Source organism: Vulpes vulpes, chromosome 9, assembly GCF_048418805.1.
Source record: "Vulpes vulpes isolate BD-2025 chromosome 9, VulVul3, whole genome shotgun sequence".
NCBI lineage: Eukaryota > Metazoa > Chordata > Mammalia > Carnivora > Canidae > Vulpes > Vulpes vulpes.
The window spans coordinates 93,509,426-93,521,579 of record NC_132788.1 but is presented as its reverse complement, the minus strand read 5'-3'; the positions used below and the strand labels follow the sequence as shown (position 1 = coordinate 93,521,579).

The following is a 12,154-nucleotide window of genomic DNA, read 5'->3' as shown; positions in this document are numbered from 1 at the left end:
AAACCCTCACTTTGGAGACAGATGGGTACATGACTATTATTATACTTTCTCTACTTTTGCATATGTATGAACATTTTCATTTAAAAAGTTTAAAATAATGAGTCTGCGATGATGAGACTGACAGGATTTTATTGATAATGACATAGTCTTGGGCTAGCCTATTTCCAGGCTTGCTTTTCCTCTGATTTTGAAGGAAAGTACTTCAGTGACTTAGTTTGTTTTTATGGTTTTATTTTTTAAAAAAAGACTCAAAGGTTTTTTCAGTTATATATATTTTTTTAAATTTTTATTTATTTATGATAGTCACACAGAGAGAGAGATAGAGAGGCAGAGACATAGGCAGAGGGAGAAGCAGGCTCCATGCACCGGGAGCCTGACGTGGGACTTGATCCCGGGTCTCCAGGATCACGCCCTGGGCCAAAGGCAGGCGCCAAACCACTGTGCCACCCAGGGATCCCCTTCAGTTATCTTATTACTGATGTGTAGAATTGCTGACAGTTTTTTAACGTTTTTATTTTATTTTATTTATTTGCTTTTATTGAAGTTCAATTTGCCAACATATAGTATAACACCCAGTGCTCATCCCATCAAGTGCCCTTCTCAGTGCCCATCCCCCAGTTACCCCAACACCCCTGCCCACCTCCCTTTCCATAACCCTTTGTTCCTTTTCCAGAGTTAGGAGTCTCTCATGCTTTGTCTCCCTCTCCATTTTTTCCCCACTCAGTTCCCCTCCTTTCCCTTATAATCCCTTTCACTATTTCTTATATTCCCCGTCTGAGTGAAACCATGTGATGTCCTCCTCTGATGACTTACTTTGCTCAGCATAATACCCTCCAGTTCCATCCACGTTGAAGCAAATGGTGGGTATTTGTCCTTTCTGATGGCTGAGTAATATTCCATTGTATATATATACCACATGTTCTTTATCCATTCATCTGTCGAAGGACATCATGGCTCCTTCCACTAGTTGGCTATTGTGGACATTGCTGCTATAAACATTCGGGTGCAGGTGTTCCGGCGTTTTACTACATCTGTATCTTTGGGGTAAATACCCAGTAATGCAATTGCTGGGTCATAGGGTAGCTCTATTTTTAACTTTCTGAGGAACCTCAACACTGTTTTCCAGAGTGGCTGCACCAGTTCACATTCCCACCAACAGTGCAAGAGGGTTCCCTCTTCTCCACATCCCCTCCAACATTTGGAGAGTTGTTTCCTGTCTTGTTAATTTTCCCCATTCTCACTGGTGAGAGGTGGTATCTCATTGTGATTTTGCTTTGTATTTCCCTGATGGCAAATGATGTGGAGCATTTTCTCATGTGCTTGTTGGCCATGTGTATGTCTTCTCAAAGGTCTTTTTTTAAAAAAGATTTTATTTATTTATTTTGAGAGAGAGAGAGAGAGAGAGAGCACAAGTGCACAAATGCATGCATGCCTGAGCAGGTGGGGGAAGGTGGGGGAGAATCTCAAGCAGACTCCATGCTTAAGAGCACAGAGCCTGGCTGAGCACAGAGCCTGGCTCGGGGTTCAATCTCACCACCCTGAGATCAGGACCTCTGTCAAAATGAAGAGTCAGATGCTTCACCAACTGAGCCATCCAGGTGCCCCTCGTTTTTATATTTTTAGACATTAACCTAACTCAGGCAATAAATGTTACAGTCTTCAAGTCCTAAGGTACAGCACTGTGATTTAACCAAAAATAGTTATTTCCAGTAAAATTATTAATTCTTTTTGTGGAAAAACATTGTCTTTATTTTCCAAAACTTGGTTTTGAATTTTTTCCCTTTTCTTTTGAACTCCAGACTCACCTCTCTTTGCCTGTTCCCTCTGTTTCTACCCAATCTCTCTACTTCTTCCTGGTCTTGATCCCAAACCACTTCTTTCATCTTCTGTATGAAAGTCAATTTTTAAAAAAGATTCTATGTATTTATTCATGAGAGGCACACAGAGAGAGAAAGAGAGAGGCAGAGACACAAGCAGAGGGAGAAGCAGGCTCCATGCAGGGAGCCCAATGTGGGACTTGATCCCAGGTCTCCAGGATCACACCCCGGCCCTAAGGCGGCGTTAAACCGCTGAGCCACCAGGGCTGCCCCTAAAAGTCCATTTTTATTTTTTTTTATTTTTTATTTTATTTTTTTTAAAATTTTTTTTTAATTTTTATTTATTTACGATAGTCACAGAGAGATAGAGAGAGAGGCAGAGACACAGGCAGAGGGAGAAGCAGGCTCCAGGCACCGGGAGCCCGACGTGGGATTCGATCCCGGGTCTCCAGGATCGCACCCTGGGCCAAAGGCAGGCGCCAAACCGCTGCGCCACCCAGGGATCCCAAAAGTCCATTTTTAAATGTTTATGTGGTTGTTGCCCCAGAGTCTGTGTGATCCCCTATGAAGCCTCAAGAACGATACTGAGTGTCATGAGATGTGTAACACCTACTGAAAACGAAGACTGAAAGAGTAGCACAATCCCTGGTTCCAGGGAATTTGTTTTGCCACTGTCTTCCAGCAGATGTCACTGGTTGGCAACATGAAACTGTACAAAGTGACAAGAACCTATCCAGCACAATTTCTTCTTCCAAATTTTATTTTTATTTATTTTAAAGATTTTATTCATTCATGAGAGACATACAGAGACAGAGAGAGAGAGAGAGAGAGAGAGAGAGAGGCAGAGACACAGGCAGAGGGAGAAGCAGGCTCCATGCAGGGAGCCTGACGTGGGACTCGATCCTGGGTCTTCAGGATCAGGCCCTGGGCTGAAGGCGGCGCTAAACCGCTGAGCCACCCGGGCTGCCCTCTTCTTCCAAATTTTAATTGATGCTTCTGTCATCCAGAAATGTGGATAATCTTTTTAAAGATTTTATTTTTAAGTAATTTCTACACCTAATGTGCGGCTCAAACTCACAATCCTGAGATCAAGAGTTGCACACTCTATCAACTGAGCCAGCCAGGTGCTCCCAGAAATGTGAATCATTAAAGTGTGCTGGTGAGAGAAAACCCTTTCATATTTACAAAGAAGTGAGCACAGATCCTGGTCACATCCTGAGGCACTATGCAATCCTGCTAGCTCTCGTGTAGAGTTGATTCAGCCTGTGTGTATTACTCAGCTTGGGCTGCCATAATAAATACCAGGCAGAATGGCTTAAAGAACAGAAATCTATTCTCTCACAGTTCTAGAGAATGGAAATTCAAGATCAAGGTACTGGCACGTTTTATTTCTCCTGGGGCCTCTTCCTTTGGCTCACGAGTGGCTGCCCTCTTGCTGTGTCCTCATATGGCCTTCTGTTTCTATGGTGCACTCCCTGGTGTCTCTTCTTCTTATAAGGACACCAGTCCTATTGGATTAGGGCTCCACTCTTATAACCTCATTTAACCTTAATTGCCTCTTTTTTTTTTTTTTTTTTTAAGGCCCTTTCTCCAAATACAGTCATATTGGGCCTCACATAGGAATTCACAAGGGACAAAATTCAGTATGTAACACTGGGTTTCTAAATTATTTTCAGTAATGTTTGGTAATATTTTACCTGAAGATAGCTATTGGTGGAAAAAATACTGAATACTGTGAAAGGCTATCTAGACAAAAATTAATATTTCAGTCTATTGTAAGCATGTAAGCCTTAAAAGACAGGGACGCCTCATGAAGGAAGAGCACCTATCATGCAGAGAGGAGTGACAACTACGGCACCAGATGCACAGCAGACTCTACTGACTGGTCACAGTCATCACCAGATCAGATAATCCCTGCCTAAATATGGCATGATGCCAACATACAAATTTCTGATTAAAATGCTTTGAAGCTTCAATATACATTTAATAAATGAAAGGATTTTTCTGGGGATGAAGTTTTTTAATTAACAGAATCAGACTAACATTTCAAACTCAAAGCCAGTTAATACTACTTTAGGACTATTTCAAGAAAGCTGCCTTTAAAGAATTTACAAACTCTCTTCATTTGATGAATTTATGACATGACATAGAAGGACTGTTCTGTTAGAACTTAAACTTGGAAGGCACAGCTTTTCAGACAAGATCGGGCGCGTTCAAGGATGGTATGTCCGTAGACAGGCAGAGCTTTTCAATTCTATTGCTTTGCAATGGAGACCCAGCATCAAAGAAGGGAAGAGCTCATCTCTGAAGCTACTACATGCACCAGGGTCTGAGCTTCAATCCACCCACCACTCACTCATTCACTATTTCCCTATATTCCAGATCCCTGGTCTGTTTCTTCAGTGGTGAGAAGCAATAACAATATGAAAATCATGTAAAAAGTGGGCAGTAGGAGGAGACATTTAAAACACAGGGCTGCAGGGCACATGGGTGGCTTGGTCAGTTAAACATCCGACTTTTGATTTTGGCTCAGGTCATGATCTCAGGGTCCTGAGTTCAAGCCCCATACTGGGCTCCACACTCATCAAGGAGTATGCTAGAGTCCCTCTCTCTCTGCCCATCCCCCCCAAATAAATAAATAAATCTTAAAAAAAAATAAAACACAGGGCTGGGCTCACAGGAGATACTCAACAATTGCTAGCTCTCTTACACTGCTTTACATTCCAGATTATTATTCAGTCAGACACAGTGAGTTGTTGAAGTCTCCTGCAGTTTCTTTTTTTTTTTTTTTTTTTTTTAAGATTTTATTTATTCAGGAGAGACAGAGGGAGAGAGAGGCAGAGACACAGGCAGAGGAAGAAGCAGGCTACATGAAGGGAGCCCGATGTGGGACTTGATCCCGGGTCTCCAGGATCACGTCTTGAGCCAATGGCAGTGCTAAACCGCTGAGCCACCCGGGCTGACCTCTCCTGCAGTTTCTGACATAGCACATGTCCTCACATAGCTAGTCAATGCTGAAATTCTTGGATCACATAAGGAGCCCTATTCCCTACTTCTCTTTCCAATCTTATTTTATCTCCTTACTTATAGCCAGAGCAGCCAGATCCAGTTCATCTCCCTTTGAGTCTTAAGACATTCTTTCCCACAGAATGCATCCTTGGTACTAGTCAAACAGTAACCATGTCTTACAAATTCCAGTGCAATTTCTGCTTCCTCCCTCAAAGATGTGTCTCTTAATTTTTCTCTGCCCACAGTAATTTCTCCTTCTGATTTCTAACCCCTTCCTTTTGCTCCTTTCTTCTATTCATCCATTCATATTTACTGACATTGTTCTAAATGTTAACTATATGCATCAAGGAACAAAACACAAAACTTCTCTGCCTGATTGGAGCTTATACTCTAGCACAAGGACTAGATAATAAATAGGACAAATAAGAAGGAGAGAGTGAGAGAGACAGTAATGAGAAAATAAGTGAGGGAGATAGGGTGTGTGTGTGTGTGTGTGTGTGTGTGTGTGTGTGTTGTGTGTTGGGTCTTACTGAAGACCTAACTGAGAAGGTGTCTTGCAAATAAAGGTCTAAAGGATGTAAGCAATCTACAAAGATAGTTATGATGAGATACAGGAGCAAAAGTCTGATTAAATTGGACTCAAGGGAGAATAGAAGAGAAACTAGATACAACAAATATTGATTGCTCCTTCAAGGAATTTGCTATAAAGATATGGAGGGGAAAAAAGGGTGGTGGCTGGAGAGGGAAGAGTGTTTTTAAAAAGTTTTATTTTGGGATCCCTGGGTGGCGCAGCGGTTTGGCGCCTGCCTTTGGCCCAGGGCGCGATCCTGGAGACCCCGGATCGAATCCCACATCAGGCTCCCGGTGCATGGAGCCTGCTTCTTCCTCCGCCTGTGTCTCTGCCTCTCTCTCTCTCTGTGACTATCATAAATTTAAAAAAAAAAAAAGTTTTATTTTTATAAGAAGTGGAAATCAATACTGTGTTTCTCCACTAAGAAGAATAATCCAGGTGAAGGATAAAGATCATGAAAGATAGGGGCAGCCCGGGTGGCTCAGCGGTTTAGTGCTGACTTCAGCCCAGGGCCTGATCCTGGGGACCCGGGATCAAGTCCCACATTGGGCTCCCTGCATGGAGCCTGCTTCTCCCCCTTCCTGTGTCTCTGCTTCTCTCTGTGTGTGTCTCTCATGAATAAATAGATAAAATCTTAATAAAAAAAAAGATCATGCAGGATAAAGAGGAAGTAACTGCTAGGAGGATAAAGGGAAGAGGTCTAGTGTACAGGTGGACACTGGACTCACAGGCAGGTAAGGAAGAATAGATGTGGTGATGGGAGTCTATGGAAACTATCTTTCATAGCTTCTATTTCCTTAGTTAAGAACAAAATCATCTGCCAGGAATGAGGATTCAGGATGAGGTTCAGGTTTTGGAATAAAGAAGGTATGAAAGGCTTATCTGGGAGAACAGAAGAATGAAAGAAGTATGGAGACACAGTATGATTGCAGGCATCCAGAGCCTACTAGTATTGAATGATCATGTACTGAAAGTAAGATCAGTCAACAGGGCTGTGTATTTTCCTTCCATCAAATACTGCTGTGGGGCAGATGCAGAGTAAGTGGACAGGTGGGCTTAAATAGAATGTGATTTAGCCAAGCAAGTAAAAAGGAAACAGTAAATTGAAGGTATGTGCCACAGAGTGGTTATAATCATTGACTGAGGAATAATTTAAGGTTAGTAAAAGACGAAGGGAGGAACAGTGGAAAGAAAGATCAAGTTGTCAGGGTTGGAGCAGGATAGCAAAAGAGCCCAGGTGACAGCAGGTGGTGGGAGACTGGGATCACTGAGTATGAAAAGTTGTAATGCCTGGGGTACCAGTGGCTCAGTCTGTTAAGCATCTGACTCTTGATTTCAGCCCAGGTCTTGATCTCATGGTAGTGAGATCCAGCCCAGCATCAGCTTAAGATTCTCTCTCTCTCTCTCTCTCTGCCACTCCCCCTCTAAAAAAGAGTTCTAATGCTTGTCATTCCAGAGAATGACCAGAGGGGTGAGTGGCTGAAGTTGGGTGAAAGACAAGAGGTCGGGGATCCCTGGGTGGCGCAGCGGTTTGGCGCCTGCCTTTGGCCCAGGGCGCGATCCTGGAGACCCGGGATCGAATCCCACATCAGGCTCCCGGTGCATGGAGCCTGCTTCTCCCTCCGCCTGTGTCTCTGCCTCTCTCTCTCTCTGACTCTCATAAATAAAAAAAAAAAAAAAAAAAAAAAAAAAAAAAAAGACAAGAGGTCAATGAATGGAAGGGCAAGACATTGAGAAAATCATCTATATGGAAATAAGAAGAAAACAGCCTATGCATTATTAGAGAACTAAAACCAGGAGGGGAAGTGGCTGAGAGAATATAATAACGTGAAGTTTGAAGGTGAGGGTTGTAGGGAGGAGGGAGAGACAATGGTCTGGAAGCACTAAGGAGTATAGAAATATTTACCATTTACCCACCTCCTGTCTGTATTACAAGAAAGAAGGAAGAAAAGAATCACAATTTGAGAAGCCTGCAGGGCAAGCCAAGCTTCAGCTAGATCCAGAAGATGAAAGCTACATTCAGAGGTAACAGGCTGACAATTTAGGGGATTTATATGAAAACTGACCAAAAGGTCCAGAGGGTATAAGAAAGGGTCCTGAGAGATAAGAAGGGTAGAATTTAGGACTCCTGATACCTTTGGGTACATTATCACCTCGACTGTTCAAGCGACTCAACCTCTGCCTTGTCCTCAGTTTCTGCATCTGTACAGTGAGGATAATCATGGCATGTATCTCACTGTTAATGTGTTAATGTGAGGATTATGTTCAATGACACAAGGAAGGTATTTACATAGACCTTAAAATTGTGCACCTAACACATAGCCTGGATGAAAAGAACATTAGCTATTCCTACAGGCTATTTTCTCTCCTGCATAATCATTTTGGATTCTTTTTTTCTTTTTAAGATTTATTTATTTATTTATTCATGATAGACATAGACAGAGAGAGAGAGAGCAAGAGAGAGAGAGAGAGAGAGAGAGAGGCAGAGACACAGGCAGAGGGAGAAGCAGGCTCCATGCAGGGAGCCCGACATGGGACTCGATCCCGGGACTCCAGGATCACGCCCTGGGCCAAAGGCAGGCGCTAAACCGCTGAGTCACCCAGGGATCCCCCTCATTTTGGATTCTTTTAAGAATCTTTTAACTTAGCATTTGAATAATATTGAGAAGTTTTATTTATTTATTTTTTAATTAATTAATTAATTTATTTATGATAGTCACACACAGAGAGAGAGAGAGGCAGAGACACAGGCAGAGGGAGAAGCAGGCTCCATGCACTGGGAGCCCGACGTGGGATTTGATCCCGGGTCTCCAGGATCGCGCCCTGGGCCAAAGGCAGGCGCCAAACCGCCGCGCCACCCAGGGATCCCGAGAAGTTTTAAACCTTCAATAAGATTGCAAAATCTGGGATGCCTGGGTGGCTCAGCAGTTGAACATTTGCCTTTGGCTTAGGGCATGATCCCAGAGTTCCCGAATCGAGTCCCACATCGGGCTTCCTGCATGGAGCCTGCTTCTCCCTCTGCCTATGTCTCTATGTCTCTGTCTCTCTCTCTCTCATGAATAAATAAATAAAATCTTAAAAAAAAAAAAAAGGATTGCAAAATCTAAGGAGGAGGGATTATTGTTTGAGTTCTCCACAGAGTTCAGGCCTGAACACTGACAGCTCAAGCAGCAATTCATGAACACCATCCAGGACCTCTGGATGAGAGATCACTGTACTCTCCATCTCCCAGATCTGTCCTACAGATGTCAAGAAACATTACTAATCATTTGGGGAAAAGAAAGTAGGGATGTCTGGGTAGCTCAGGGGTTGACTGCCTGCCTTCAGCTCAGGGTGTGATCCTGGGTCTGAGGATCGAGTCCCACATTGGGCTCACTGTGAAAAGCTTCTCCCTCTGCCTATGTCTCTGCCTCTCTCTGATGAATGAAAGAAAGAAAAGAAAAGAAAAGAAAAGAAAAGAAAAGAAAAGAAAAGAAAAGAAAAGAAAAGAAAAGAAAAGAAGGCCAAGAATGAACAAAATGGAAGGTAACAGCTCATGGATCTCATACCAACCTTAATCCATACTTAATTTCTTCTCCATAATGTCTCACTACACATAAGAACATAGTTTTTTCAATCTCCTTTCAACAGACTTTGGTGTACAACCTTACTAAAGGCTTTCTGAAACATAAATGAGCAGATTTTCTCAAAGAGAAGGACAGAGGGATAGAAAAGGGATTCCTAGTCTCACTACATATTAGTTTACATGACAATTTAAAATCAAGGATTCCCAGAATGAGGGGATATCAAAGAATGATGTGATACATACACCTCACACACAGCAGGTTTGAAACACATTAACATCCCCACTATATAATCAAATAAACTCTGGATGTATCCAAAAGTCAAACATTTTAATTATAAGGAAACTTCCAGAAAATATATTTATTAGGTCTATAAAAGTGGGGGGGAGGAACCTTCTCAGCTTAAGAGCAATTATTTAGCTCTTTTTGTGCCTAGTGCAGCCATCGCTTGTGGTCCCAAGAAGCATCTGAAGCATGTAGCAGCTCCAAAGCACTGGATGCTGGATAAACTGACCAGTGTGTTTGCCCCTCGCCCATCTACTGGCCCCCATAAGTTGAGAGAATGTCTTCCTCTCATCATTTTCCTAAGGAACAGACTTAAGTATGCCCTAACAGGAGATGCAGTGAAGAAGATCTGTATGCAGCGTTTTATTAAGATTGATGGCAAGTCTGAACTGATATCACCTACCCTGCTGGTTTTACGGATGTCATCAGCATTGACAAGACTGGGGAGAATTTCCTCTAATCTATGACACCAAGGGTCGTTTTGCTGTTCATCGGATTACACCTGGGGAGGCCAAGTATAAGTTGCACGAAGTGAGAAAGATCTTTGTGGGAACAAAAGGAATCCCTCATCTGGTGACTCATGATGCTCGCACCATCCGCTATCCTGATCCCCTCATCAAGGTGAATGACACCATTCAGATTGATTTGGAGAGACTGGAAAGATTACTGATTTAATCAAGTTTGATACTGATAATCTGTGTATGGTGAATGGAGGCACCAACCTGGGAAGAATTGGTGTGATCACCAAAGGAGAGAGACACCCTGGTTCTTTTGATGTAGTTCACGTGAAAGATGCCAATGGCAACAGCTTCACCACCCAACTCTCCAACATTTTTGTTATTGGCAAAGGCAGCAAACCATGGATTTCTCTTCCCCGCACAAAGGGTATCTGCCTCACTATTGCTAAGGAAAGAGACAAGAGACTGGCAATCAAACAAAACAGTGCGTAAAATGGTCCCTAGGTGATGTGATTGAAAGTCTTTACACTTAAAGATTCTACAGCATGGGGAAAAAAAAAGAGGAATTATTTTTTAAAAATGAAGATATATATATATTTTATATATATTCAATAAATACTTAGTGTTTGCTATGTGCCAGGCAGGCAGTGTTCATGGAATCAGTCACGTACTAAAATTTTTGAGTAAATAAAAAAATAGCAAAATTAAAACAAGTAGCATACCAAGCAGGAAAATTTTGCATTAAAAATTTCAAAAGGTTGGGCACCTGGGTGGCTCAATTAGTTAACCATCTGGCTCTTGGTTTCAGCTCAGGTCATGATCTCAGGGTGGTTGAGATCAAGCCCTGCATTTGGCTCCACACTCAGTGCAGAGTCTCCTCAGCATTCTTTCCCTTCGCCCTTTCCCTCTGTCTCTCCCTCACTCATGTTTTCTCTCTCTCTAAAGAAATAAAATATTTTTTTTAATTTCAAAAGTTCAAAAATCATGATAGAAATTTACTTAAACTTATAAAAAACTAATCTGGATCATAATAGATCAAAGAGAAAAATATCACCAAACTAGTACTGTATAAAAAAATAAAAATTGATTTCTCATATTTGGAAAACATTCATTTTTGTTAATAATCAAAGGAGTGCCAAATAGAACAATCTGAAGTACTATTTTATTTTATTTTTTTTAAGATTTTATTTATTCATGAGAGACACAGAGAGAGAGGCAGAGACACAGGCAGAGGGAGAAGCAGGCTCCACGCGGGGAGCCAGACTTGGGACTTGATCCCAGGTCTCCAGGATCATGCCCTGGACTGAAGGTGGCGCCAAACCGCTGAGTCCACCAGGGCTGCCCTAAAGTACTATTTTATATCTAAATTAAAGTAGGAAATACAAATCAAAACCACAATGAGATACCACCTCACACCAGTGAGAATGGGGAAAATTAGCAAGGCAGGAAACCACAAATGTTGGAGAGGATGCGGAAAAAAGGGAATCCTCTTGCACTGTTGGTGGGAATGTGAACTGGTGCAGCCACTCTGGAAAACTGTGTGGAGGTTCCTCAAAGAGTTAAAAATAGATCTGCCCTACGACCCAGCAATTGCACTGCTGGGGATTTACCCCAAAGATACAGATGCAATGAAACGCTGGGACACCTGTACCCCGATGTTTATAGCAGCAACGTCCACAATAGCCAAACTGTGGAAGGAGCCTCGGTGTCCATCGAAAGATGAATGGATAAAGATGTGGTTTATGTATACAATGGAATATTACTCAGCCATTAGAAATGGCAAATACTCACCATTTGCTTCGAAGTGGATGGAACTGGAGGGTATTATGCTGAGTGAAATAAGTCAATCGGAGAAGGACAAACATTATATGGTCTCATTCATTTGGGGAATATAAATAATAGTGAAAGGGAATAGAGGGGAAGGGAGAAGAAATGGGTAGGAAATATCTGAAAGGGAGACAGAACATGGAAGACTCCTAACTCTGGGAAACGAACTAGGGGTGGTGGAAGGGGAGGAGGGAGGGGGGTGTGGGTGACTGGTTGGCAGGCACTGAGGGGGGCACTTGACGGGATGAGCACTGGGTGTTATTCTGTATGTTGGCAAATTGAACACCAGTAAAAAATAAATTTATTATTAAAAAAATAAAGTAGTAGGCACCATCTATGTTAGTGAGATGGTGGTGAAAGAGAAGCCTTTGTAGGGTGTCTTTCTCTTTGCATGCAGCCTATTATGTAGACTGCCTCTAGAAAGCAATACACAGAAAAAACCCAGGCAATGATCAGTTTCTGACCAGAGAATGCTACCCAACACTATAATTGAGGAAATAATTTTAGTGGCTCAACAGTGTATGCAAGAAATGAATACAGCAAATTTAGAATACCAGAAATAATATGTATTTTTAAAAACAGACATTTTTCAAAGAAGACATTTAGATGGCTAACAGACACATG

At 42.2% G+C, this 12,154-nt stretch overlaps 1 protein-coding gene and 1 pseudogene across 1 annotated transcript in view; one reads left to right on the top strand and one right to left on the bottom strand.

Moving 5' to 3' along the window:
• Positions 1-12,154, bottom strand: part of PRKAR2A (protein kinase cAMP-dependent type II regulatory subunit alpha) — a 106,789-nt gene that overhangs the window by 39,298 nt on the left and 55,337 nt on the right. The window lies entirely within an intron of this gene.
• Positions 9,393-10,210, top strand: LOC112913294 (small ribosomal subunit protein eS4, X isoform-like; annotated as a pseudogene).